This window comes from Protopterus annectens, chromosome 3.part1 (assembly GCF_019279795.1).
Source record: "Protopterus annectens isolate FY-2018-M chromosome 3.part1, PAN1.0, whole genome shotgun sequence".
Taxonomy (NCBI): domain Eukaryota; kingdom Metazoa; phylum Chordata; order Ceratodontiformes; family Protopteridae; genus Protopterus; species Protopterus annectens.
Window position 1 is genome coordinate 568,827,578 of NC_056732.1, and position 27,452 is coordinate 568,855,029.

Sequence of the window (27,452 nt, forward strand, 5' to 3'; positions counted from 1 at the left end):
TTTTACGGGAAAAAAAAAGGTATGCAGGACTGATTAAAAAGATGAACAATGCCTTCTCTTGTTTATAGGAACACCTACTGCAAGCCTGAATTAAAAGTGTGACATCAGTGTGACTTCCAGTCTTGATTCTCATTCTGACATGGTCACATGGCTCTCTTACATATACACTATTTTTACAACACATCATGTCTATTTCTATTACTATTTAAGACATCTCAAGACCAGCTCAATGCAAAGTGTAAAATATAATACACTGCTCTTTAAGCCTGGAAAACTGTGTATAGCATAACGTTGAAAGACAACCACCACAACCTAATCAAGTAAAGATTCAGTCTAGAAGCCTGACTCAGTGAAGATGCAAAAACAACTATAAATCCACTGGAAGACACAGATGACACTAAACCTTAAACATACATATCATATTTGTTAAAATATATTAAAAGTAGAGCTGTTGGCTCATTAGCACCATATGCCTGCCCCTCAGCTCTTAAACTGAAGAGCAAAAGGTTCTCTGCCCAAGTCTGGGGCTCCATGCCAGATCCCTTCCCACCTCTGCTCTCACAACTCTTCAGTTGAAGAGCAAAAAAATATGTTTCCCTAGCCTAGTGCACCAAGTCAAATATTCCTTCTTTTAAACTGTAGCAAAAGGCTTGTTATAGCTTACCACACTTCTTGATATGCTGAAAGTAGATGCCCCCTTCACCCATCCCTGGCTAAGCTTCTGAGCACCAAAAACAAACAGGAGAAAACCCAAGTCAGAAGCTCCACAAAAAAGTCAGTCTAATCACTATAATTAAATTATATCCATAATAGCATAAAGTACAACTTGCCATAACAATACGTGTTAGAATGACCACTGAAAGATTTAGCTCAATAAAAAAAATAGTATCAGAGTTTTCTTTGGACATCAAAGGTATGGAGCATCCTCTTTCATTTTTAGGTTCAGGAAAGAAAATGGAGAGATGGATATTAAACGTGAATACCACTTTAAGCATGAATAAAAATATAAAAAAAGGATTTTTTTAATAAAGAATTTTTTTATTGAGTCGTTCGAAAAAATGAAAAATATGGAAAAAAGAGTGAAAACTTTGCAAAAGAAACACAAGCTGATAACAGAAAAACATTCACGGTTGGTTTTGCTGATTGTGTTATTGAGGTAGCAGCAGTAATAGTAATAGTAGTAGCAATCAGCAAAACTAACTTCGAATGCTTTTCTGAAATCAGCCTGTCTAGGTTTTTTTTTTTTGCAAAGTTTTCACTCTATTTTTCACTTTTTAGAGCAACTCAATAAAGAGCATCCTTTACTAAAAAAAAATAGTTTTTTTTTTTTTTTTTTACATTTTTTTTTACTTTTTAGTTTTAAGTAAAATATAACATAAATTATGTAAAGAATTGGTGGCGGAGGAATGTAGGTTTTAAGTAAAATACAACAGTAATTCTGTATTTATGTAGATTTATCAAGATTAGAATCCTTGATGCATCTTCATTGGCTTGCCTATTCAGCAATGTGAGCTGTCCAGAGTGCTGAAGTGCTATGCAATGCATAAAGTTTGGTTTCCAGTGGATGTAGGTAAGAGCGGAGTGGTTGAATAACGTGACAGAACCAGAGAGACATACAGCCACAAAGCTAATTTCAATAAAAAGTATTCTAATAATAATAATAAGGATTAGTTCTCAAAGAAACCCTGCTGCTGTGAAAAATGAGATGAGATTGATTCACCAAGAGCTTGCAACTGAGATACTCCTCTTGCAGAAGTCACAACAATCAGTAAAACAGTTTTCCATATTAAGAACCTCAAGTCAGCCTGTTTAGTTGGTTCAAATGGAACAAGTGTTAGCTTCTCTAATACTAAATTAAGATCTCAAGGACAGGCTACCTGTTTTCTTGAAGGCCTCTTCTGCAAAGCCCCTTTCAAAAACATTTTTACATGAAAATGCACTGAAAGAGGAGGATCTATGGGCAGTCAGGGTGAAATGGCTGAAACAACTGATGGAGGAGTAAGAAAGGCCATAGGATAGTAACTCACAAAAATATTATAAAACCAGAGAACAAGTATGGTGTTGACACTAACTAGATTTTTTTTTTCATTTGCTAATATATAATCTTTTAGTAGCAGGCCTTCTTGCCACCATTAATATCTGGTGTATGTTCTCAGCAAACAGGTGCCTAAAGGGAATAAAGACATTATCATCCAGGCAATAAGTTGAAGTTGACTGTGGTCAGGGTGTAGGAAACATTCCTGATCCTGTGTGAGTAGATGCAGTCTCTGAGGAAGCTTGTGGTAACTGACCCTGGCCAGGGAGGAAGGTACAGTTGTGTACACTTACCATAAATGTAGATGTCCGAGTGTAGTCACTGTTACAGTCATTACATTTGGGGTTATTCTGCTTGCATGTCGCCCTCAGTCAGCCTGATTAACAAAGTCTTGGGTCCTACGTTGGTGGCTGTCCCTTCTTCCATGGCGTCAGGTCATCAGGGATACAAAACATGCAGACGATGCCATTACATCAGTTTTTCTTGCCACAGATGTCAGGTACCCCCCTAATGGGAAGCAATTAAATATAAAAGTACAAAGATATACCTCCAACAAAAAAAGCAAATACACCAATAAGGCTTTTAAGCATAGTAAAGGAAAGCAGAGGTATAGCCAAAAGAAGTTAGGGGGCTGGAGGGAGGGTAACCAGAACTGCAACAGTGAATACACTTGAACATCTACATTTATGGTAAGTCTACACAACTGTACTATATTCTTCGTGTTTCACTGTTGCAGTCATTACATTTGGGTAGATTCCCAAAGCTATGGTTGGGAGGAGGGATTTAGTTAGCATTAGGGCCAGCTACATGGCCGTGCAAAACTGCAGTGGCAAAGCCAGCTCTGGATTTAGATAAAATTGGAAAATTATAATGCTGGGTGAAAGTATGTACAGAACTCCAGGTAAAAGCTTCTAGGATGTCCCTGGTAGGGATGCCTCTGAGAAAGGCTGTAGAGGTAGATGCAGCCCTGGTGTAGAGGTCTGATCCCCTGGGGGATAGGTTTTCCATGGTGCTTATAGCAGAAATGAATGCAATAGCTTATCCATTTAGAAATGGTTTGCTTTGAAATAGCCTTCCCCTCTGCTCCTGCAGCAAATGCCACCAGCAGCTGTTCAGATTTCCTTTGAGGTTTAGTCCTGTCCAAGTAGAATCTAAGTTGTCTGTGCACATCTACTGAATGCAGTATCAGTTCCCCTTTATTCTGTGGATTGGGAAAGAAGGTTGGCAAATGAATGGACTAATTAAGAGCCACACTGGATACCACCTTGGGCATGAAGGATGGATTGGTTCTGAGGGACACCCTGTCCGCATGAAAGATGATGAAAGGCTCAACTGCCATAAGGGCCTATAATTCAGATACCCTTTTAGCTTAAGTGATTGCTAAAAGGAAAGCTGTTTTTCAAAAAAGAAATGTTAAGTCTGCAGTAGCAGCTGGCTCGAAAGGAGGTAGAGTGAGTTTCTCCAAGACAAAGTTAAGGTCCCAGGTTGCAGTTGGAGCTCTCCTGGGTGGTCTCAAATTTTTGGTTCCTCTGAGGATCTGCTTGAGCAGTGGATGAGAGAAGAAGGGAGGTTTTGTGTTATAATGAGCTGAAATGGCTGAGGTGTGGATTTTAATGGAGGAAAAAGACAGGCCCTTGTGAAGCATCTCAGTTAAGTATTGTAAAATCTGAGGTAAATTGGGTGCTGCTGTGCTCATCCCTTGAGACTGGTTCCAGGCACAGAATCTTTTCCATTTTTCAGCATAAGATTTTCTAGTACTAGGCCTCCTTGCCTCTAAAATGATATCCATCACAGGTTTGCTGAGGGATGGTAAAGGAGAGATTAAGTAATTAGCCAGGCTGCAAGGTTCAGTGTTAGAAGCTGAGGGTGCAGAATCTGGTTCTCCTGCTGAGACAGCAGGGAAGGAGTCTTGAGGCAGGTTCCATGGAGATAACCGTGACACACTGCGCAGGAGGGGGTACCAGTGTTGGTGCGGCCAGTCTGGAGCAATCAAAATCATCCTTGGTTTGTCCTGTTTGATTTTTAGTAGTACTTTGGAGAGCAGAGGCAGACGGGGAAGGCATAGACTGATAGGTTTTTCCAGATGAAGGACAGAGCATCCACTTTTCAGGCTTGTTTGTGGGGAGTCCTTGTGCAAAATTTGTCCAATTGGTAGTTCTGGGGAGAGGCAACCAGGTCTATATCTGGGCTCCCCCATTTGCTAGTCAACATGTTGAAAATTCTTGGTTCCAGTTTCCACTCGTGTGGGTCCATGAGGTTTCTGCTTAGTCCGTCTGCCAGTGTATTTAACTTTCCTGGCAGGAATTGAACTTGTAGGTGCACTTGGTAGCTCAAGGCTATGTTCCACAATGCCATGGCTAGTCTGCAGAGGGGGTATGAATGTGTATCCCCCTGCTTGTTTATGTACCACATAACAGTGGTGTTGTCCATCTTTACCATTAGATGTCCTGAAAGAATGTGGTCCTTGAAGGCTGTCAGAGCATTCTGTACAGCTAACATTTCTTTTTGATTGATATGCAGGTACATTTGACTTGGGTTCCATTTGCCCTGAATGCACTTCCCTGCTAGGTGAGCCCACCCATGCATAGTCTGATGCGTCTGTTGTTAGGGTTTGGGCAGCAGGGGGTGGTGTGAAAGGCAGTCCCTTGTTTTAGTGGCAGGCCTCTGCCCACCAAAGGAACTCTAGGCGTAGGCAAGGTATGATAGGAATCATTGCTTCTAGGTCTTGAGAATGCTGACACCATAGGCTGTTCAGATAACACTGTAGTTTCCTCATATACAGTCTTGCATATGGAATTAGAAGAATGCAGGAGGCCATGAACCCCAAGGCTTGCAGTATTTGTCTTGCAGATAGCAGGGTTTTTGTGGCCACTTGTTTGAAGTAAGTCGTCAAATGAATTTGTTTCTCTGGCATGAGGAAGCCATCTGGGAAGTTGTACTCAAGCTTGCTCCCAGGAATGTAATTTGTTGACAGGGTACCAAGTGTGATTTTTTTTCATTTATGGTGTACCCCAGACAAATTAGAACCCTTTACACAAAGGCCAGATGATTCAAAAGTATATCCTGGCTTTCTGCCTGAATTAGACAATCGTCCAGGTATGGGTATATTTGAATATTTCTTTGCCTGCAAATTGCAATAACTGGAGCTAGGCACTTTGTGAATACCCTGGGCACAGCAGATAAGCCAAAGGGCAGTGCAGAGAACTGATGGTGCGTGTAGCCTGCTTTGAAGCATAGGTATCTTCTGCAAGATTCCCTGATTGGCATGTGCAGGTATGCTTCTTTTAAATCTAGTGTTGCCAACCAGGCATCTTTGCCTAGCATAGGAAGTAATTGGTGAAGAGTCAGCATCTTGAATTTTGGAATTTCCAAAAAGGTGTTTAGAGTAGACAGGTCCAGGATAGGACGCCATGAATTGTCTTTTCTGGGTACCAGGAAAAGTCTCGAGTAGAAACCTTGTCCCTTTTCCTCTTTTGGTACCAGTTGAATAACCCCCATGCTTAAGAGAGAAAGTACTTGTTTTGGGCCTCTGCCCACTAATTTGGGGGTAGGTCCGGCCACCCACTTGGTGTTGGCAACGTGTGGAAGTGAAATCTGTATCCCTGGGGCACTACATTTAAAACCCATGTGTCCTGGGTAATGAGTTCCCAATTCTTTGCATGAAGAGCAATCTTTCCCCCCAAAGGGGCAGTCAGTTGATAAGTGCTTGGAAATTTTAAAAGGAAGTCAATGAGACAGTTTACCATAGGGGGGAGTCTTATTATTCCCAGATTTGTAAGTGGAGGCCCCCCGACTGCTTAGTTCTGTGTGTCCCCTGGGACTGAAACCTGGGGTTTTTGCTGTGTCTGTGTTTGGCTTGAGAAGACCTGGAAGGGTTGCAAAGGACCAATTCTTAGAGGGCCAGTGCCTACTAAATCTAGGAGGCTTAACTTGTAAAAACAGTTTGCATACATTTAGCTTTATCTTCCATCTTTTTAAGAACTTCCTCAGCCTTGTTGCCAAACAGGTGATCCTGATTTAAAGGAGCATCCAACAATTTAGCTTTAACATGATCAGGCAAAGATTGCTCCTTAAGCCAAGCATGCCTTCTGAACACAGACCCAGTAACAGCAGCCCTGCAAGAGGCCTCTAATGAATCAAAACCACATTGCAAAGTATGTTTTCCAACTTGTTCAGCAGAATGCATTAAATTCCTGTAATTCTTTATTTTCCACACAGTCAGGAATCAACATAATTTTCTATTTAAGCAGTCCAATAATATGTTGCTGATACTTTAACATATGAAACTGGCAGTTTAAAGCCCTGATTGCCAAGGTTGCAGAAGTGTAAACCTTCTTACCCATCTATCCAGCGCCCTGGAGTCTCTATCAGAGGGGGTAGGATTTTTAGCAGTAGAAGCCTTAATGCCCTTGGGCCCCTGTGAAATAATCTCTGGATCTGCAATAGGATTTTTGAAAAGGAACTTGTGGGACAAAGGGATCCTGTAGTATCTGTCAGGTTTTCTGGGAGCAGGAGGCAGGTTATCAGGGGCCAAACTAGATTCCGAAAAAGCATCATCAACAATGTCTAGTACAGGAGGAATAGCTAAAGGCCTATGCTGAGGTAGGAGAAGGAAATCCCTAAGCCTCTTTTTTGAATCAGAAAAATTCTGGCTTTCCCAGTGGAAATGCTCCCTTACAGTATGTAAGGTTTCCCCAAAAGAAAAATCCTCAGGTGGGGAAGCAGAGGGAATGGAGTCCTCTGCATCAGAATCTTCATAAGTAGATAAGGGCAAATCCAGATCATCAGAAGAATCAGAAAAAATAGAATCCGGATCAGAAGATTCATAATCAACTTCAGTCCCAGGCCTCTTAAAAGTGGGGGTTGGCTACCCCTGATTAGAGTTGTTAGATCTTCATCCATTCTTATAATTTGTTTTTTAGGAATAGAGGCCTGAGCATGTGGCCTGGGCGTTGGTTTTTTAGGCATGGATCAAGATTTAGGCCTAAGTAAAAAAGGAGGCGTCAGTTTAATATGCAAGTCCGTAGACATGAATACACCCTCAGAAGCCGGTGCCTGTACAGTGGCTCCGGACCCATCCAAGGTAGAGACATCCACGGGTTCCATAGTTGAAGCATCTCCGGCAAACCGGACTCCGAATGGGTCTCAGTAGAGGCCTGCGAATCATAAGTAGCGGGTATCAGGGGCTGTGAAAGCGCCTCACTGAGTACTGGTGAACTGGCGACTGGCTTAGGAGAAGCATCGTTGGCAGTTTTGGACTTCGGCGGCCGGTCTCTGTCTTTATCTTTGCATTTTTTCTGAATCCCGGTAGTCAGATGGCTAACCGATGACATTTCTGGATAATTAAACCGAGAACCGAAATATTTAGAGGCGAAAATATACCGACGACAGATAGTGTGCTGATTAAATAAAGCACAAAGCCGACAGCAAGGTACGTCGTGGTCAGGGCCTAAGCAAGGAATACAGTACGAATGAAAATCTTTATGAAGTATTTGCTTTCCACAAGTAATGCAATTATTAACTTTTACTGACATCGGTAAGGAGCAAGAAAAAGTTTCCCCAACAGGGTACTTCGCTTTAGTTGAAGACTTCGGTTCTGAAACTCGAAAACAAAAATTTCAGGAGTCGGCCGACCGGCACTTACGAACTGCTTCTGCTTCAGGCACCGCATGGCAAGAAAGACTGATGTAATGGTGTCGGCTGCATGTTTTATACTCCTGACGACCTGACGTCATGGAAGAAGGGACAGCAACCGACGCAGGACCCAAGACTTTGTTAATCAGGTCGACTAATGGGTACTTGCAAGCAGATAACCCCAAATGTAATGACTGCAACAGTGAAACACGAACATCCACTGTTGCCTGGGTCAGAAGGGAGTCATCTCAATGATCATGGGGATTCCTTCTGAATTTTCAAAAGGACCCTGGATATCAGTGGAAAGGGTAGAAAAGCATACAAGAACATGCCTTTTCTTTTCCTTAGACAGGAACCTGTCCTTCCGGCCTTCTTCCTTGGAGTCCTGGAGCAGAATTTTGCCAGTTGGTTGATCAGAGAGGAAGCAAATAGGTCTTTTTCAGGAATTCCCCATCAATGGATCAACACTTGGAATACCCCCGATCTAGTTTCCATTTGTGATGGTCTGTCCTTGTCTTGCTTAGCTTGGCTGCCACACGATTTTGCTTTGACAGAATAAAAGATGCCTGCAGAGTGAGAATGTGCTGGGAAGATATATCACAAGTTTTCAAAGGGGGTAAGACCTGGTTCCCACTTGCGTGTTGATGCATCACATGACTGGTGCTGTCTGTAACAACTTGAAGAGTTCCAGCGGACCAAAGTTGATTCAGAGAGTTGAATGCCCTGATCAGGGCAAGCATTTTTTTTTATATTAATGTGCTTGTGTCAATGATGCCCCACGTACCTTGCAGTTTTATCCCTCCTGAAATTGCTCCCCAAGCAAAGTCTGAGGCATCTGTAATGGCTGACTACTCTGGAGCAGGGAAGGATAAGGGGAGAAGCAGAAATTTACCATCTCTACTAAGTGATTTCTCTTGACAAACCCCAGCACTGGCATTTGAAAAGACAAAGGATATTGGCACAGGGACCAAACAGACTTTACATATTTTTCTCACATATCCAATCATGGACGTCGTGACACTCATGTCCTAAGGTTTTCCCTCAAACTGACCAACGTCTAAGTGGAAAAGCTTAGAAATAGATCTAGATATAGATCTATTTTTTCCTGTGGAAGAAAAGATCTTTGAACAGAGGGGTTTAGCTGTCAACCTAAGAACAAAATCCTGTGCGAGTCAAAAGATTTCTGAATGTTCTCTTGGAAACCCAGCTTGTGTAAGAGATCTTTCTACCACGTGAAAAAGACTCTGCCAAGATAAACAAGTTGTCTAAATATGGAAAAATGTGGATACCGTGTGGCCTGCAATAAGCTACAACTGGAGCTAGACACTTTGTAAACACTCTTATTGCAGATGATAGTCCAAAACGTAAGGCAGAGAACTAATAATGTGATCCAAACACGCAAAACATTAAGAAACTCCTGAAATCTGCATGACTAGCAATGTGATAAGCTTCTTTTAAATCCACTGTTATCAGGAAACTTAAATGAGGAAGACGAGGTAAAGGATTTTGATGTGACAGTATTTTAAACTTGGGTACCATCACAAACAGGTTTAAGAAAGAACGATCCAGAATTGGTCTTTAAGCATCTTCTTATTTCTCTGGCACTAAAAACATCCTTGAATAAAAACTTTTCCCAACCTAGGAAGGGGCAACTGGTTCTACCTTTCCTTGAGACCGCATGTGTTGTAGGAGGAAATACAGGGGTCTTTTCTGGTGGTTGGGGAACTCCCCCCGGAAAAGTACAGTTGTGTAAGTTCCACTTGCCTGTAACAGTAGATGTTTGTGGAGCACACTGCCTTACTGGCATATGAGTAGTAGTGCCCTTCTACCCCTCTCTCGGGAGTCTCTCAGAGCTTCTGACTCCTCCCTTTGCATGTCTATTGGTGTGCAATACCAATCAGCTGCCAGAGCAAGACTGTCCACAACAGCCACAGACAGCAGCCCTCAGTTTTTTCTCTAGGGCCCAAAAGGAAGAGCAGATAGGAAAAGCAAGCTTTGTGAACATCTACTGTTCCAAAACAAAGGCAGCACGTACACACAGACACACAGCTAGGGTTGCCACCTTTACAGCTGTCCAAAGTGGGGGTGTGGCCAATATATGATGCCACAGTGGGTGTGATCATTCATACAGGGTGTGGCTAAGCACACATCAGCATGGGAGTAGTGAAGGAGACGGTACAGTTGATGACAGTGCATTGCTATTTAGTAACAGCACAGGGAAATTCATTGTACAAACCATTAAAAATTATGCACCTATGAAAAACTAAGCCTTTCTGGAAGAACACTTATGCACACATTGCTGGTATTCTAATAATCCAATGCATTATGTTACATTTCTAACTATATTTTACATGGAATATTGTGAAATTGATGTGTTTAAGCTGTTAGATTTCATTCAAACCTACAATTATTGCTTCTACAAAATCAGGATGTACTGAGCCTGAAGAATTACTTAAATGTTAAACACAGAAAAAAAAAAAAAAATTTTAGCCAGGACAAAACATTTAAAAAAGTTAGAATGGTTACTGATACAAGGGCATACTAGATCCCACAGCTAAATATGGAAAAAATATATTTTAAGCATTTCGAAATATCTACACATGTAAAATGATTAATATCAAGACGTACTAGATCCCAAGGCAAATTTGAGGGAAAATAAATATTTGAATCATTAGAAACATTGGCATTACAACTGCTAGCAATTGTATTAGGTGCCTGCAGCACTGGAAGCCACAATACAGACCATGAATAAATAACTAAATAATGCAACCACCCACTATAAATCACTAAAAGACACAGCATTTTAACCATAAATAACATTACGACAAAACAGCAAACAATTTAGCTTTGTTCCCATAGTACATTCCACAGCAGATCTAAGCAGGGCAAGAAAGAAAAAAATAATGCATTTTACCCATTAGAGTGTACAAACATTACTGTAGCTACTAATTTACCCTCATATACTGGAACCTGCAACTTAAGAAAAAATAAACACCCTGACCACAACAGTACATTCACTGTAAATTCTACTAGCAATATACCTAAAGCACTATATATTTAGCTCTGAAGACAGCAAGAAAAATACACACACAGACACACCTTCACCTTTAAAAATTAAATTCTTGCAAACTATCCTGAAACAGCCATTATATAATCTATTAGCAATATGTTTAATACTATATATCTACCAATAAACATTAATACATATACATAGACTGTCACCTTTAAGAATTACTGCTTGCATACTGAACCCAAAATAGTTATTATAAAATCTGTTTGCAATGCCCAACACACCCAATTTACCTCTCAACACAGCATAAAAATTACCTTTTAAAAATTACAGCATTGAAGTATTAGATGTTGTACCTACAACTGCAGTGCAAAACAAGCCCAACAGTCTTAGCCACAGGCTGGCTAACTAGCATACTTCCTTCTAGGCTGGCTGACTTGCTGGTTAGTTAGCTGGTATCCTTCCTTCTAGACTGGCTGTTTGGTGTCCTTCTGAACTGACTGGTTGGATTCCCTTTGGCTGGCTTCCCTTTGAGCTGGAGGGTTGTATTTCTGGCTTTCTTCTGGGTGGGTTGGTAGGCTGACTGCCTGGCTAGCTTGCTTACTTCTAGGCTAGCTGACTGTCTGCTTGCTTGCTTCCTTCCTCTGTGCTGGTAAACAGATTTCATTTGCCTGAAATGGTTTTGCTTCAAATCAAATCTTGCAGGCAGACTGAAGAAAACTAGGAAACTAAGGGCATTCTTTGATGGCTCAAAAGATCTATTATGGTGCATCTAGTCTTTACCTTTCAAATGTCCACATTTTGAACAGGCATCTCTGATTTGTTCTCATACTTTTGCTCCATCCTTCCTAAAACTGGGCAGAAGTTCAAAGTTAATAGTAACAACAATTAAAAACATGTGCCTAATTTGGGGATACTGCTCTAGTTATTTTTGTTGTCTGGTTTTGTTTTGTTATAACGCAACATATTTTTACACAGTTACTTCATAACAATAATAAAAGAAGGAATGAATAAATGAATAACTAAATAACTGGCACCAGACAAAGCTAACTACCCATGGTATACAAAATGTTATGTGCTGAAGCAAGAATTGTTAAGTTTTATGCAGCTGATACATCATTCCACTGATTCTCAGTTTAACTTTTGGTTAAACTCTACTGCTGTCATGCTTTGCTGTTTGGGAAAGACTAAATCTCTAAAACAAAAACCCTACACTTGTGATGACTGAGTCGAAGTCCTATTTCTCAAATGATTCACATATTTTGCTTCAATTAAATTGATTTGGCAATGTTATAGCTCAATCTTGCAGACCGCTGCCACACTACAATAGTAAAATAACCTTACTTTCTATTAAAAGACCTTGGCAAACTAACTTAGTGAATTAAAACTCAATCCACCTCCACCAGCAGCAGCATGTTTTACTGAAATTATATTTACAGCTTTTGTTCATGCACAACAAAGAAGTTGCAGTTTTGTTTCCTTAACAAATACCTCGTTACCATGTAGGCTGCACAGCTTTTGCTCTCTCCATGGCATAGAAACACTGATAAGAAATTGCTTCCGTTTGTTCCTTATGTGAAAACAGTCCCCTCTACAAATTGCAGTCAGTTGCTACACTGTTTTCAACAGAAGGACTTAACAGGGAAAACTCTCTCTGCAGGTCTGAGTTAGTGACATAAATGAATTCCAGAAGAAAAGCTGGAAATAAATGCAGTTTTTACTGAGCTCCTTAGCGATTCAAAGTGGAACTTTGCACGTCCCACTGCTTTATGCTGTGGGTGGCAGGATGAAGAGCCCCAAAATGTGAATGCCCCAGTGATAGCAGGACTGGTGACTAGGAACCTTAAAAACAGCAGCAACCACCAACAAAAAAAATAAATACATCCAAGTAAAAGGGGGTGGTGGGAGGGTGTTGTCGGTGTGTTCAATGAACATCTACTTTTACAGGTGAATGGAACTTGCAAAACAGTACTATGTTCAACAAAAACAGCTCCTTACTAGCATAAGGGTAGATTCCCAAAGCTTACCCAACCTGGGAGGAGGAAGGATAAGGATCCAGGAGACCCTGGAGAATGGTCTTGCAAAGCCTGCTCTGGATCTAGAAAAGGCATCCAAGTTTGTAGTGCTTCATAAAAGTATGGACGGGTGATCAAGTTGTTGCCTGTAGAATAGACTCTATCCCTTTCTAAAATACTACTGATGAGGAAAAGGCACTAGTGGAATATGCTTTACCTTACCTGGATTTGCCTTGCTATGGTGGGTACAACAAAACACAACACCAAAGGACAACCAATATACAATGGTTTGCTTAGAGACAGGTTGACTTTCTTCATCCCATAGAAGGAAATAAAAAAAAAACTATTTTCCTAAAAGGCTTTGCTCTGCCAAGGTAGTACCTCAGATTTCGATGTACATCCAAAGTATGAAGAATCCTCTTTCCCTGATTCTTAGGTTCTAGAAAGAATACAAGGCAACTGATGGACTGATTAAGACTACACTCTGAAATCACTTCTGGTATAAGAAGGATTAGTGTGCAACACAAGCCTATCCTTGTGGAAAGCAAGTTAAGGGTGGCCCACCATGAGAGCTTGCAGTTCAGAAACTCTCATTGCCAATGTCAGAGTAATAAGCAAAACGGTTTTTCATGTTAAGAACTTGAGATCAGCAAGAGCTGTTGGTTTGAAAGATAGCAAAGTAAATTTTTCTAGAACACAGTTGAGATCCCATGAAGAAGAAATTTGCTTGTGAGAGGGGTTTCATGTTAAGATTTGCACTGGGTGCGATAAGGATGGACAGGATTAGGAATCAGTACATTAGAGGATCAGCTCAGGTTGGACGGTTTGGAGACAAAGCCAGAGAGGAGAGATTGCATTGGTATGGACATGTGCTGAGGAGGGATGCTGGGTATACTGGAAAGAGGATGCTAAGGATGGAGCTGCCAAGTAAGAGGAAAAGAGGAAGGCCTAAGATAAGGTTTATGGATGTGGTGAGAGAGGACATGCAGGTGGTTGGTATGACAGACCAAGATGCAGAGGACAGGAAGAAATGGAAACAGATGATCCGCTGTGGCAACCCCTAACGGGAACAGCCAAAAGAGAGGAGGGGGTTCATATGTAACACTTTCACAAACTATTTTACCAAAAGAGAAGAAGAAAGAGAAGGCTCCATTGGCAGATAAGGAGAGATGGTTGCTAAATGCAAATTGATGGACATATATCATAAGCCATCTTGAAGTAGCACACACAAACATTTCAAGACTGGGGGATAATTAATCTCAACGGACCTCCTATTCCCACTCAGGAACCACTTAGAAAACCTTATCCATTTATAAACATAAGATTTTCTAGTAGCAGGTTTTCTGGCCTCCTTTAACAACTGATACACATCTTCATGAAACAGATGCCTAAAGGGAGTCAAAACTGAATCATCCAGGCTGTCAACTGAATTGTCTCTAAATTAGGGTGTACCAGATACCCCCAAGACTGTGTGAGAAGATCCAGAGTGTGAGGACGTTTGTGATTATTGCTCTTGGTTAATACAATTAAAACAGAGAACCAAGACTGCCGGGGTTAATAGGGAGCCATAACAATGATCTCAGGCATTTCTCTCTGAGCTTTGAGAATACCTTCTGAATCAGAGGAAAGGGTGGAAATGCATAAAGAAACATTCAGGTCCATGAGAACGAGAAAGCATCTGTCATCCAAGCATGGCGGTAAGAATGTGTGCAACAGAATTTCTCAAGTTGTCTGTTTTGAAAGGAGGCTAACAGAACTACCTGAGATATTCCCCACTTCAGGAATACCACTGGCTTGAGCTTCCACTTGTGACAGTCTGCCCAGGAACTGCTTAGTCTGTCTGACACAGCAATCTTCTCTGATGGAATGCAAGGAGCCTACAGTCAGACTACTGAAAAGTAATATACCCAGCCCATGACTGACAACCAGCACAGAAGGTAAGACCTTGTGTATCCACTTGTTTGTTGAGATATCACATCACTGTGGTGTTATCTAATCAACTGAAGATGGCCAGAGTCCAAAGGTAATGAAAAACCTTCAAGACGTGAATTACTGCCAGCATCACCTTGATAGTGATGTGCTTCCAAGCATCCTTGGTACCCCAAGTGGCATGCACATGAATCTGCATTGACACAGCTCCCCATGCAAAGTCGTACAAGTCTGTCTGGTCAGATTTCACTGGAATTGGAGAAGTCCTGGACTGACAGTCAACTGTTCCTTCCACCACTGTAACTCTCATCTGATGATGAAAAGCACTGGCAACTGGGTTTCCAGGGAATGAAGGTGGAGATTCCAACAATTTCAAACATACCAGTGAATTTTTCTCATGTGATGAAGAGCCAATGATATCATGAGAATCACAGATACCATCAGTCCAAGAATTTTCAGGAATTCAGCTCTTGGAGAATTTTAAAAACACTGTTTGGCAAACAAAATATCTGGTCTTCGGGCAAAATTTTTATATTTGAGTTGATAAAACCCTAGAAAGATGAGTCTTTGTGGGGAGGGGTCAGGCGTGACTTCAGGAGGTTCAACTTGAACCCTAGAGGGCAGGGTAAGGCTGAAATCTACTCTAACAATTTCAAACACTTGGACACAGACTCTGCACAGATCAGCAAGTCATTCAAGCAAGCAAAAATGTGGATGCCCACCATCCAATGGTGGGTCACTACCAGGGCAGAACATTTTGTAAACACTCAAGATGCACTGAACAGCCCAAAAGGCAACACAGAAAACTGAAAGAGTGACCCAGAAACAACAAATCTCAAGATGCCTCCAGAAATGATGAGCAATGGAGATATGACTAGCATTCTTTAAATCCAGGGTCACCACGAAGCAGTGGTCCGGAATAAGAGGAAGCACTGTTTGCAGTGTGAGCATGTTGAACTTGGGAATCTGAATGACCGTATTCAGAAAAGAGAGGTCCAACATGGGCCTACGTGCATTTTCTTTTTTTGAAATGAGGAAAATTCTGGAATCAAACCTCCTCATTCTCTCGGAAGGAGGCAGCGGTTCTATGGCCCTGAGTCCAGCATATACAGGAGAAAAGGAGAGAATAACAACCTCTGAACAGGGGAGGACAGTCTTTCCACGGCCATTGGTGACCCTTGCCCACAATTTTGCAGACCCATTTGACAGAAACCACTGACAGTTACACCAAGTTGATAGACAACTTGAGATGGGTACAACTTGATGGAAGACTTATTTATTTATTGTTTGTTTAGTGGGGTAGTGCGCTGATCTTAATGGACCATTTGCAGCCACAGCCTTTCTAAATAGGATCACATAAAAAATTAAAAACATCTATTTACAGATACAAGGATATACTAAAAACATACACATATATAAAACACACGCACGAATATGCCACAACATTTAGTTCAAGAACCAGTTTACAATGTCAAAACATGGGTGGAAAAGTGGAATTATGCTTAGCAGAGCTTTATAGATAGGATGTAGCCATAATAATAGAAATGGCTTGTGCTACAGGGATAGCACATTATAATTATATAGAGAAATATTAAGACATTAGAAAAGGCAAGTGAGAAGAGTTGCAGGACTTGAAAATGATGGCTGCCTTGTCTTGGTATAGTCATAATTTTGGAGGGGGGGTTTCTTTTCGGGAAGGGGACCTGTCTTACTGGACTTGGCAGAGCTGCTGTCCTTCCATTTCCTTTTGCTACCTTTGTTCTTGTTTGGCTGGGACTTCTGTTTAAGAGGCCACCAAAATTATCCTATTTAAAGGAAGAAAATTTAGGAATATGAAACATTTTTGACACACCCTGCATCAAATTACCTCTGTCATTCCAATGTTTCATGATCTAGTTAGCTGCAGTACCAGCTTCACAATCACATTCAATGGGAGCATTTAAAATGTCATTTAAGTCATCAGAAAAGTTTTACTGTGCAACCAAGCAATTGATAAAGCTGCATTTCTAGAAATAGTGTCAGCCACTTCTAATATACTCTTTAATGCATGTTTTGACACCTGAAAACATTGGGAACAATACCTTTGACATAAACTTTTTATTCAACAGGCAACAGTGGAGCAAACTCTTCTAAACTACAAAAGCACTTCAACACACACTTCCACATAAAAACAGTGATAGTTAAATGTTTTAAAAGCTACAGTACTGTATTGCCCCAGCTTCTTCCACTGAAATTTTAACCACATGCCTAGTTTATCATGAGGAACTGGATTTGTAGAAGACAGACTTTTTATTAGAAAAAGTAGCTGAGGACCCGGAAGGGGCTCTGGAGACTTGGCAAGGTGAAAGAAACCCTAAACTTCCTATTTTATATATATATATATATATATATATATATATATATATATATATATATGGAAGGGCTCAAAGATCAGAGCCTCATCCTCCAGAGGGGGCAGTAGAAGACTGTTTATAATTAAATACATGCCTAAATCTAGTCATCATTTTAGAGAACAACGTCTCTTTTGGTTAACTGCTCGTCATCAAGACTGATCTGACTCAGACAGGTCAGAGCCCTCAGACACCTGATCTCCTTCAAAATCAGGATCCACAACAGAAAGACTGAGGTTTTAAGCACCAGTGTACCTGTTAACACAGGTATGCACCCCACAATCCACTACTTGAACAATGAATAGAGCAACAGCCACCATTTCCAGTGGGAAACCTGAAACAGACTGCTGCTCAACTAAGTGGTGTGTTTTCACTCTCTTCTTAGCAAGCACTACACTAGTGGGGGACTTCCTGGGGGGGGGGGGACTTAGTCCTGGCAATGGTGTGTGTGTGTGTGTGTGTGTGTGTTGGGGGGGGGTCATAGTTTCAAAGACCATCTAGGCAGGAGGCAAAAAAAACAGCCATGTCAGTACAAACTCCTGGTGAAACAGTGCTCCCAGTATACATTCTCCCTTAAAATAGCAATATAAAGACTATTTAAACAGATAAAAAGAAGCAGAAACTGAAGTAATTGCCGGAGGGATAGATTCCTGTCCCAGAGACTTCCTATACTATGGAACAAGCTACCCATCTATGTCAAGCAAAGTTCCTCATTAGCACTCTTCAAGAAAAATCTTGGTGTGGATGGGAAATAGGAAATACACCCTGGGGATCACTTCTGTGTCTCTGCTCGGCAGGGGCACAGGACATTAACTTTCGTGGATGGCATAAGCCAGGGAACCTTGTTGGCTAGGTTTACTTAGGCCCTTGGGTCGATAGCCTAGTACCTACCTATGACCCTATGAAAAGTCAGTCATTCAGTAGATATGCACCAACTACCAATACTGATCATCAAAACTCCAGTGAAACAATACTTGACTAATTTCAGACCCATATGTATAAAAACAGCATAAACTGGCCTTATGTAAGGAATTCAGTTAAAACTCCAGTGAAACAATAATTGGCTAATTTCAGACCTATATGTATAAAAACAGCATAAACTGGCCTTATGTAAGGAATTCAGTTAAAACTTAAGCAAAGTTCCTGTCAGAAAACAAAATGGTGCCAAAACTGCAACTTAAACGAAAAAATATCATTAAATTACATTATTCACCTCTTTATACAAGAGATGTGAAGAAATACTGGGAAAAACTGAGTTTTCCTGCCAAAAAAAAAATCAAAATAATGCCTTAAATCAATGGAAATAACAGCTGCAATTTACTTGCGATTATGGAAAAATGAGGCAATGAAAGAACTTGACAAAAATGGCTCCAGTACAAAAAGTCTGTCATGCATTCCCAAAACACCATAGAACACTTAGAAGGGGTTATAAACCCTTGAAAAACTAGTATTCAGCTTGGCATAAATGGAATAATCCTTAACTGTTAACTGGAAATAAACTACTGCAACAATGCACTTTTTTTCCTTCTGTTAAAAAAACACGCACATCAAAAATTGTATACATTACAAACATGAATAGAAAAAACATTGACAGGAATAAAATAACCCAAAGGTTTTCTTATCTGAGCTGCAGAAATTAGATTTGCCAAAGATGACATCCTACTCTTCCAGTGACACAAGAAAAAACTGAGGGCTGCTGTCTGTGGCTGTGAAGAACTGTCCTGCTCTGGCAGCTGATTGCTCCTTCACACCTACATACATGCAGAGGGAGGAGTCCGAAGCTCTGACTGACTACCTGAGAGAGGGCAGTAGGGCACTACTACCTATATGCTAGTAAGACAGTGTGTTTGTTTAATACAAAGGGATTTTCTCCCACTGCCATCTACAGCCTTGACAAATGATCTTGATCTGAAACTATCTGCTGCAAAAAAGAAAAAAGGAGATTCAGATTTTTCTGGAAAGGAAAAGGGACTCTGCTAGGGTTGGAGGGGAAACAAGGTCCCTTAAATAGTCATTCTGACTTACTGGACTGTCCTAGGTTTTTAAGGGTTCCATAATTCATTTTAGAACCCCCTTTCTTTTTAAATGTCTGTTTACCCGCATTTTGGTGAGACTGTTCATTTTGTTTGAAACTAGATAAAGGATTAGAGAATCCCTTAGAAAATATGGAAAAGGACGGCTGAAAAATCTTAAGAGATACCTTGTATAAACTTACCCTTTCATCACACCTTTTGATAACCTCTACAACATAGGATCAGAAAACTACATCTCTATCCAAAGGAGAATTTAAAATCTCATTATTCACATCATCTGGGAGGTTCTTGGAACACAACCAGGCAAACATCCTCAAAACAGTACCAATGACCATAGCCCTGGAAAAAGTATAAACTGAGTCATTCATATTGTAAACAATAAGTTGTGATCTGTGAAATGGAAGAAACTAAATTTAAAGCAAATTATTCCACACAAGAAAAAACTGTGGAAAAAACATTCCCATACTTTCACAATTAGAAAAAAACGTTAAACAAGTGAGTTGGACAATTCAAAATTCTGAGAATAAAAGTTACAGTAGTATACACTTTGCCCCATACTTATCAATAATCTTCTCATCCTTGTCAGAAAGAGCAGGAGTGGAATTTACCAAATGTTTAGCAGCAGCAGGATTACGTAAATCTACAGCTGCTGTGTTAGGTTTGGGATGAGTGTATAAAAACTTAAAGGAGCCTTTTTAGGGGCAGCAGGCTATCAGGAAAATTGCAGGCAGTGGCACACACACACATCTTCAAGAGCTGACTGAATTTGAGGAATGGGTACAGGTTCTGTAAATTCCATCTGTAACAGCTTTTAGTGTTTTCTGATGCACTGAGAAACCTTAGTGTATTCCCACAAAAAACACTGGCACATTCTGTAAATCGTCTCAGAGAAAGATAACCTCCTAGAGGGAAATTAGAAACTGAGCTCTCTTCAGAGTCTGAATCACACAACTAGGAGAAAAACCCTGATCTGTCCCTTCATCTCATGCCCATCTTCAGAATCCTGAATTTCTTCAGGAAAATCTCTTCAGCCCCCCCCATACCAGAAAATACTTTATAAAAAGATCAATAGCCTAAATTAAACACTGAAGCCAAACTCAGTAAACTACTCCTTGCTAAGGAAATTTGAAGAAGAGTAGATACATGTATAGTTTTCTGTTTCTTTTTGACATGAAACATGGGGCCAATAGTGTTAATGGCAGCAGCTGCTTCTCCAGGAATATGAACATTCTAATAAAAACAAGGAAGTTTTCCACAAAAGAACTGCTCTCCCTTGCCCAGTGAAGGAACCACCAACAACCGTAGAGGACATAGCTAACCCCCGGTCCATAGTGACTGTAGGTGCTATACCAGAGGCAACTGGGGTAAAAGACGAGTGGTCTGAGGAATAAGCTATGGCCACAGCAGTGTTACCCACCTGCTGCTGATGCAAACTGTTAGCCTGCTGTGGTGGAAAAGGCTGTTTGCTTAACTTTTTTTTGTTGTGGCTGGAACAAGGACTGATTGTGGGACCAGTAATTTGTTCTATGGTCAATCTGAAAATGGTGCCTCTTTCTGGGGAACAAACAGCAAGAGCCAGTAAAAATTTAGTCTTTGAAAGTGAGTTTTTTCACACACAGTAAAAAGAAAAACGAGCACAATTCTCAAAAAAAAAAAAAATTTTCAATTACTTTAAAAGCTCTTAAACTCGCAGCAAAAATGTACTCTCCTGTTTTTAGAAAAAAAGTACTGTTAAGTCACATGGTACTTCATTAAAACACAAACTCCTAACTTAAGGATAACTTTCATGTACAACAAAACAAATATATTTTTTTAAATGTGGAAGGTTTTCCCAAAAAGGAACTTATTTGCCAGCAAGAGAACAGCACAAACCGATCAGAAAGCCCACAGAGAAGTACTCTCTTTAATGGAAGAAAAACTCTAAAGGGCCTGGCATCCAAACATGTCTTTTTAGTCAGCTCAGCTTGAGCTGACTGACAGTTTGGTTGGCTGGCTGTTACACCCTTGGCAGGATATAACCCATATAGCCAAGACTACTGCAGCAGTGTTCAATATGATGAACATCACAGTTTAACAACTGATAAATAAGAGCTGGGATGTAACATGTGTGTCTTTCACAGTGACAAAGACTAGTTACTGCTGCCAAAAACTCAGTATTGGCAAACAGTTTAAAAACACATGGGGGACAGGCATCAAAATAAGCAGTAGTCAGCACCTATACTCAAAACAGATGACATAATGAGACTCTGTCATTTAACTTTACTTAAGATTTAGAATTACATCCAATACTAGTTGCCAAATCCCTGCATTTTATTATACTGCTAAAAGCTTGAAGATAAAAAACACAACATACTGTCATCTAGCACAAGGTCAACTTGTCAATTACATGAATTAAGATTAGGTATTCAAAGCAACAAAGGTCTACCAGTAGCACTACCACACCCCTCACAGAGTCTGCCTCACCTCTAGCTAGCTAATAATCCTCCCAAGGGGTTTCCACCCCAAGGCATGAACAATGCAAAAGGTGGTCCTGATATACAAGCAGTACACCTATAACAAAATAGGCCACATTTTCACTTCTCCAAAAACTGGAAATAAATGCTTTGGGTTCTTTTCAGACTCCCAGGTGATTGGATTATTTTCTGTTATTTATACTACAGTGAAGCTTTAGGGAGTGTGACAATCCTGAGTGTGCCATCCTTTGGATGAAACATTAAATAGAGGCAGGTGGTAGCTCAGGTTAATGCAAAACAATCCCATGGCATCTGTCAAAAAATAGTAAGGATGAAGTTCCCTGATGCCATGGCCAAATTTACCTTGAGTCCTTATAAATACCACCTCTAGGCTCCACTGAAGTGAAGCCACTTGCCTAGTGTGAATATCCCAGTTAAAAGACAGCTAGAAGATAGACTGACTGACAGACAGGCAAACATAAATAAATGGCAGAAGATCATATCACTCCTTAAGGGCAAACAAGTTTTCCAGACCCCAGTCTCCTGAAGGTAGGTCTGAGAGTTCAAGCCACGTGATAGACTTACAGTCAGGAATTCATCTGTCTAAAGCATGGAGCAAGTGTGGAGAAAATATATCTGTCTCCTGCAGATATAATTCTTCCTTACGGTATTCATCATATCATTTAAATGTATATCTTGTGGTGAAGAAACAAAGGACTATGAAAAAAACTTCATGGTTAGAAAGGATACAATAAGGAAAGAACTGCTGAACTGAAATGATAAAGTTCTTCAGAAGAAACTGGAGAAGGACTTGCATGTCTTCTTTTTCTTACTCAACATCTTCATCAGTATCAGCACAGGTACAGATTGTTCCATCCTACGGTGGTTTTTGAAAGAGACCAAAGTGTGTTCCGAGATTCACCCTGATGAAGCCAAATGCTCCAAACTTATTTTAGTCTTCAATAGGCAGAAGAGAAAAAGCAAAGCTGGTACCTTTAGAATTAAAAAAAAAAATTCTCTTGACAGCTGGGAAATCTAGGCTTCTCCATCACAAAAATGCCCGGATAAGCCATCTCTAACTTACAAAATTGTTTCTGACATAGTTGATGATTATTACAGTGTTAGTACTGATAAATGTGCCCATTTTTGCTTGTATTTAATACACATGGCCACTAGCAGAGGCTCAATGGTACTTGTGAAGAAGAAACAAAAGGAACAAAGTGCCCAAAGACTGCCCTTTTTTAGTTTCAATGCTACTTGTCTTTATAACTGAAGTTAGAGCAGTACCAGAATCTGGTGGTGGAAGACGTCCTCTTTACATGTTTAACATTTGTCTGGAAAGCTGTCCAAGTTTCTATTTTTGCAAGTTCTACAGTATACTTTTTTGTCAGTTTCTTTTCCAGTGACCCAAGTTTTTTTTTTTTTTTTGTCAGAAAAGAACTGAAAACTTACTGCCTTCAGATACTTGTAGCTTACTTAAGAATGTGCACTCTCTTATATAAAGTTATGTACAGGCAGAACAAAATAAAAATATTGGAGAGATTGATCATCTTTTGGGCTACATACCTTCCACAAAAACATTTAACGGATTTAGCCACTAAAAATACAAACTGAATCTACAATGAGAAATGTAAAACTACAATGAGTAATGAAGCAAAAACTAGCCAATGCAGAAAATAAACGATGAAGTGTAGCATTAGAGTAGAAATTCATTTTCGAGTGGTGGCAGACAGCAAATACTGAAAACAGCAATAAGAACCAAAAAGAAAATGGGAGAGAGAAGTATAAAGGAAGCCTCTAATCTACCTACATCAAAACATAGCTAGTATGAGAGACAGGTTACAATGGTTTCTAACAGGAAGTATGTCACCAATTTTAAGACCGGAATAAGTTGGGTAAACTCAAATGTTACAAGTGTCCCTCCCAAAAATAATACATCCTTCTTCCCCTACAACTAGGATACTGAGGGCAATGTAGCTAAAGCCAGTAACAAAAATTGTAATTCCATCCCAGAAAAAAATGCAGACATTTGTCCTGGCAAAAGAAAGCTTGCTCTGAAGCCCCCCCCCAATCCAAAAAGCTCAAATGAAAAAGAAAACAATGTTTTTGTTTTTTTGCAACCTCGGAAGCATCTAAGAAAAACAAACTCACCCTGTCGCTTGTCAATGATAAATCATGTACACAAATCAAATAGGTTGCACTGTTAGCAAAATGTCTATTAGTTATAGCCCCTGTATTCAATTAGTGAATTATGTGAATGCATACCAGAAAAGCATGGGCTGTAGTACTGTCATCCATCACACACACACACACACACACACACACACACACACACACACACACACACACACACACACACACACACACACACACACACACACACACACACACAAACACAAACACACACACACAAACACACACACACACACAGGAATACTAGGCTAATCAAAAATGTAGAATACCAAAATAAGATAAAAAGGTTGTGTCTTTTCATACCACTTAGAAAGTTCAACCCAAGACGCTCATGTTCTAGTGATATGGATACAAGCTCTTCTAAGCACAGCTGTTGCTAAAATCCTCTGCAAATCTTATTTATCCAGTCAAAGTTAGAATTAGCAGAAAGTTTGCAGACTGAGACAGATGTGAAGAAACATATCACATACAAAATGTGCTGAAATCCTAAGGAACAAATATTTTAAAATATCAATGCAGTAATGTGCTTTAATGTTGCACACAAAGCTTTCTGTACTGCACATCTGCTGTAATACCAAGTGTGGAGCAATGACAAGCCTGGAGAGTAACAATTCTTGGAAAACCACTTCGGAATACAGCATCAATGAATAATGCATGCTAATTTGTGATAGGTTTCTGTTCAACAGTGAAGTAAGGGCAATGAAGACATTTCCATCATGTAAGGTGATGAGGCTATGAATTGGATACATGCAAGACAAAAGAACTGAACAAACAAATTAAATGTTGTTATTAAAATCAATTTGTTATACAAGTACTGTAGAGATTTCCATTGCATAACAATGTGTAAGTAGTAAAACTAAAGAGGATGACAACATTGCCTATATTAATTATCACAGGGGCCTATGCACTGTTTGCGGCCTCAGATGCTGACAGTGTCTAAGCAAGAAAAATGCAGACAATCAAAACTTCACTTAGTTATGTAACAACCTGCCAAAACATGTAGATGCAGTAGATGTGAAAAATCAGAAGAATATGATAAGAAATGCATAAAGTAGAAAATGACAAGTGCACATCATGATGTAATGCGTTCTATGCACATCTTCTTCCCCTGCATACAAAAATGTTGTTTTTTTTCTTTCAGCTTTTCCCAGTTAGGGGTCGTCACAGCGGAACTCTGGTCCACTAATGATTGGCAGTCGATTTTTACAGTGCCGAGGTGCCAGCCCGACGCCCAACCTTCAATGAAGGCACGCTCATTCACGCATGTCTTTCGAATGCCACTCGACTGGGGGAGGACATGCAGACTCCACACAGAAGGTGCTCCAGCCGAGAATCGAACAGGAGAAACTCTTGCTGTGAGGCAACAACGCTACTGCTGCACCACCGTGGCTTATCCCTGCATACAAAAATACCCAACCTATATCAGTTCAAAAAAAAAATAATTCCCAACTTAGCTGAAGTCTATGATTTCTAAAAAGCATACAGGTAGAATCCGGTCTACTATTTCTCCATCTAACTAAAAAAAAAGTAAGGAACTCGATACTCAATGAAATGTTCTCAGAGTAACAGCTGCCTGCAACAACTGTTGTGGAGGGATACAGAATACTGTTTACTGAAAAACAATGAGCGGTGGCACTGTGTGATGCACTACTCAGACGGACAAGACAATTACTTATTCACATGAACTACAGTGATTTGGGGTGAGAAAATTAGTTAAGAGGGTGCAAAGGGTAAATGACCCTTAATGGAGTGGGATGGGGAGAGGTGAAGCCTTCCACAGGAAACCACACTCAATTTTTTTTTTTTACTTAGATGCAATTAGAGCAGTTCATCACACAATACTGTGATTCACATTTCTTTCCATGACTAAATTAGATGTCTGAAACAGGCACACTGATAAATACGGAAGTTATCTAGGTACACCAGTTACTTCCTCCCTCCCAAAAACATGATCACAGACTGGTCACTTTACACTGCATTTATTCTTGTGGATCCCAGACAATGCTGCAAGGGTAAGTAATTGTTGTGATCCTCAGCCAGTGAAACTACACCAGTGAAGGTGCGAGAAGCCATATTAAATCAAATGGTGCTAAACCTCACAGTATATTCCCTGCACTGGAGTACAGCAATCTTAAAGACAGTATATTTATAAGTAGCAAGGGTGTGGGAGGGGCAAGTCCCCTTCCTTTACTTTATTCCTTTATTTTTGTTTTCTATTTACTCACTCCTCCTCTTTTCCTCTTAATGTTAGAGGATAGCTGCATTATCATTTAATAATGCTCAACTACTGACCACTCTGCACGAGTGTCTGTATACATACACACAATATATGCAATATATCAACACAGATATGTGTGTGTTCTTTATTCAGTTGTATAATTTATGCAATCATATATTAATGTATAGTTTGATACATTACACTATTAAATTATACTGAATTTGTATTGCTATGTCTCTTTCTACTGTTAATTGTGGAAATGCTCTCTCTGGCACTAGAATGAAAATTGGGCTTTTGCCCAACCTGCATAACAGACATGAATAAATAAATTGAAACTACTTTTAATGGCTTAATTAGCATATTTAAAAATTCACTTTTTATTTGAACTTCAGTTTATTTTTAAGAAATTCTGAGCCTGCAACTTTGGGCGTCAAAACCTGACATGAAGCACGCTACAGACAGTCTACTTACACTGTTAAGCTAAAAGCCACCCTAAATCTGCAACCAACTATTTACATAAATATACTGTAGTTGGTAGGCAATCCTAGAGTAAACCATAAATTTAAATACTAGACACTGGAAGAGGCAGACTAAAAATGTATACTGTTTTGGGGTGGGGGTTAAAAACTATGACAACTCAAACAGGATACAGAGGTGTTATACAAGTTACTCGTCACAAGACTACTACTATAATTACTAAAATGCGAAAGGAGAGAAAGAGGATTACATTTAACCTGCACTGAAGTGCAACTAATAGGTTGGGATATGTAATAAGCTGATCTGTATTAGGACAAGTTTAAAGCCAAAACAGAGTTCATTATTATCACAGATTACCTTGGAATATCTACCAGTCCAGTAATATGCAACACAACATTTCTTACTCATAAGAGTGCAATTAAAGTTCAAGGACTCCACAAAAACCTATGCTACCACTCAAGCACCAGATTCCTGCCACTTGAAAAACCTGAGGACTTCCACACCAGTCTATAACCTAAGTAGTTAGATCTGTGTGTCCTGAGAAAAGTGTTAGAAGCAATAATGAATGACCACATATTTATTAAAACATTGAGCCACAATATTTTATGATCTTTTCTCCATTTACTGGACTAAACATTTTGCTAGAACCACAAATGTTAACCAGTATTTTTTAACAAAGGCACATCAATTTGAACATGTATCCAAGAGTCTGTTTTTTTTTTTCACACAGATGCAGGCTACTAAACTGAATCATAACATACAGAGCTACACAACACTGAAAAATGACGCAAGGAAATCATTGCCTGAAACAAACTATTATTCAAATATGCCCTCAGGAAGAATAATTAAGAAAAAATTCTGGTACTATGCATGAACATAAGTATATTTCATCTCCTTTAACACAGCCCCTACAGTGAAATGGAGAAATATCTTCAACACTGAGCAGATGTTTCAAGAGAGGGTGATTGAACAGTCAATGAGTCTCCGGGCAGCCCATATCACTCTGCTATAAAGAATGATGATTTCATAAAGACTTTACATGGCTTACTGTAAAACTGAACTATA

General features: G+C 39.9%; 1 protein-coding gene across 7 annotated transcripts in view; it reads right to left on the reverse strand.

The window, feature by feature from the left end:
• SATB1 (SATB homeobox 1) overlaps window positions 1-27,452 on the reverse strand; it is a 1,726,940-nt gene that overhangs the window by 382,959 nt on the left and 1,316,529 nt on the right. The gene's annotated exons all lie outside the window — the stretch shown is intronic.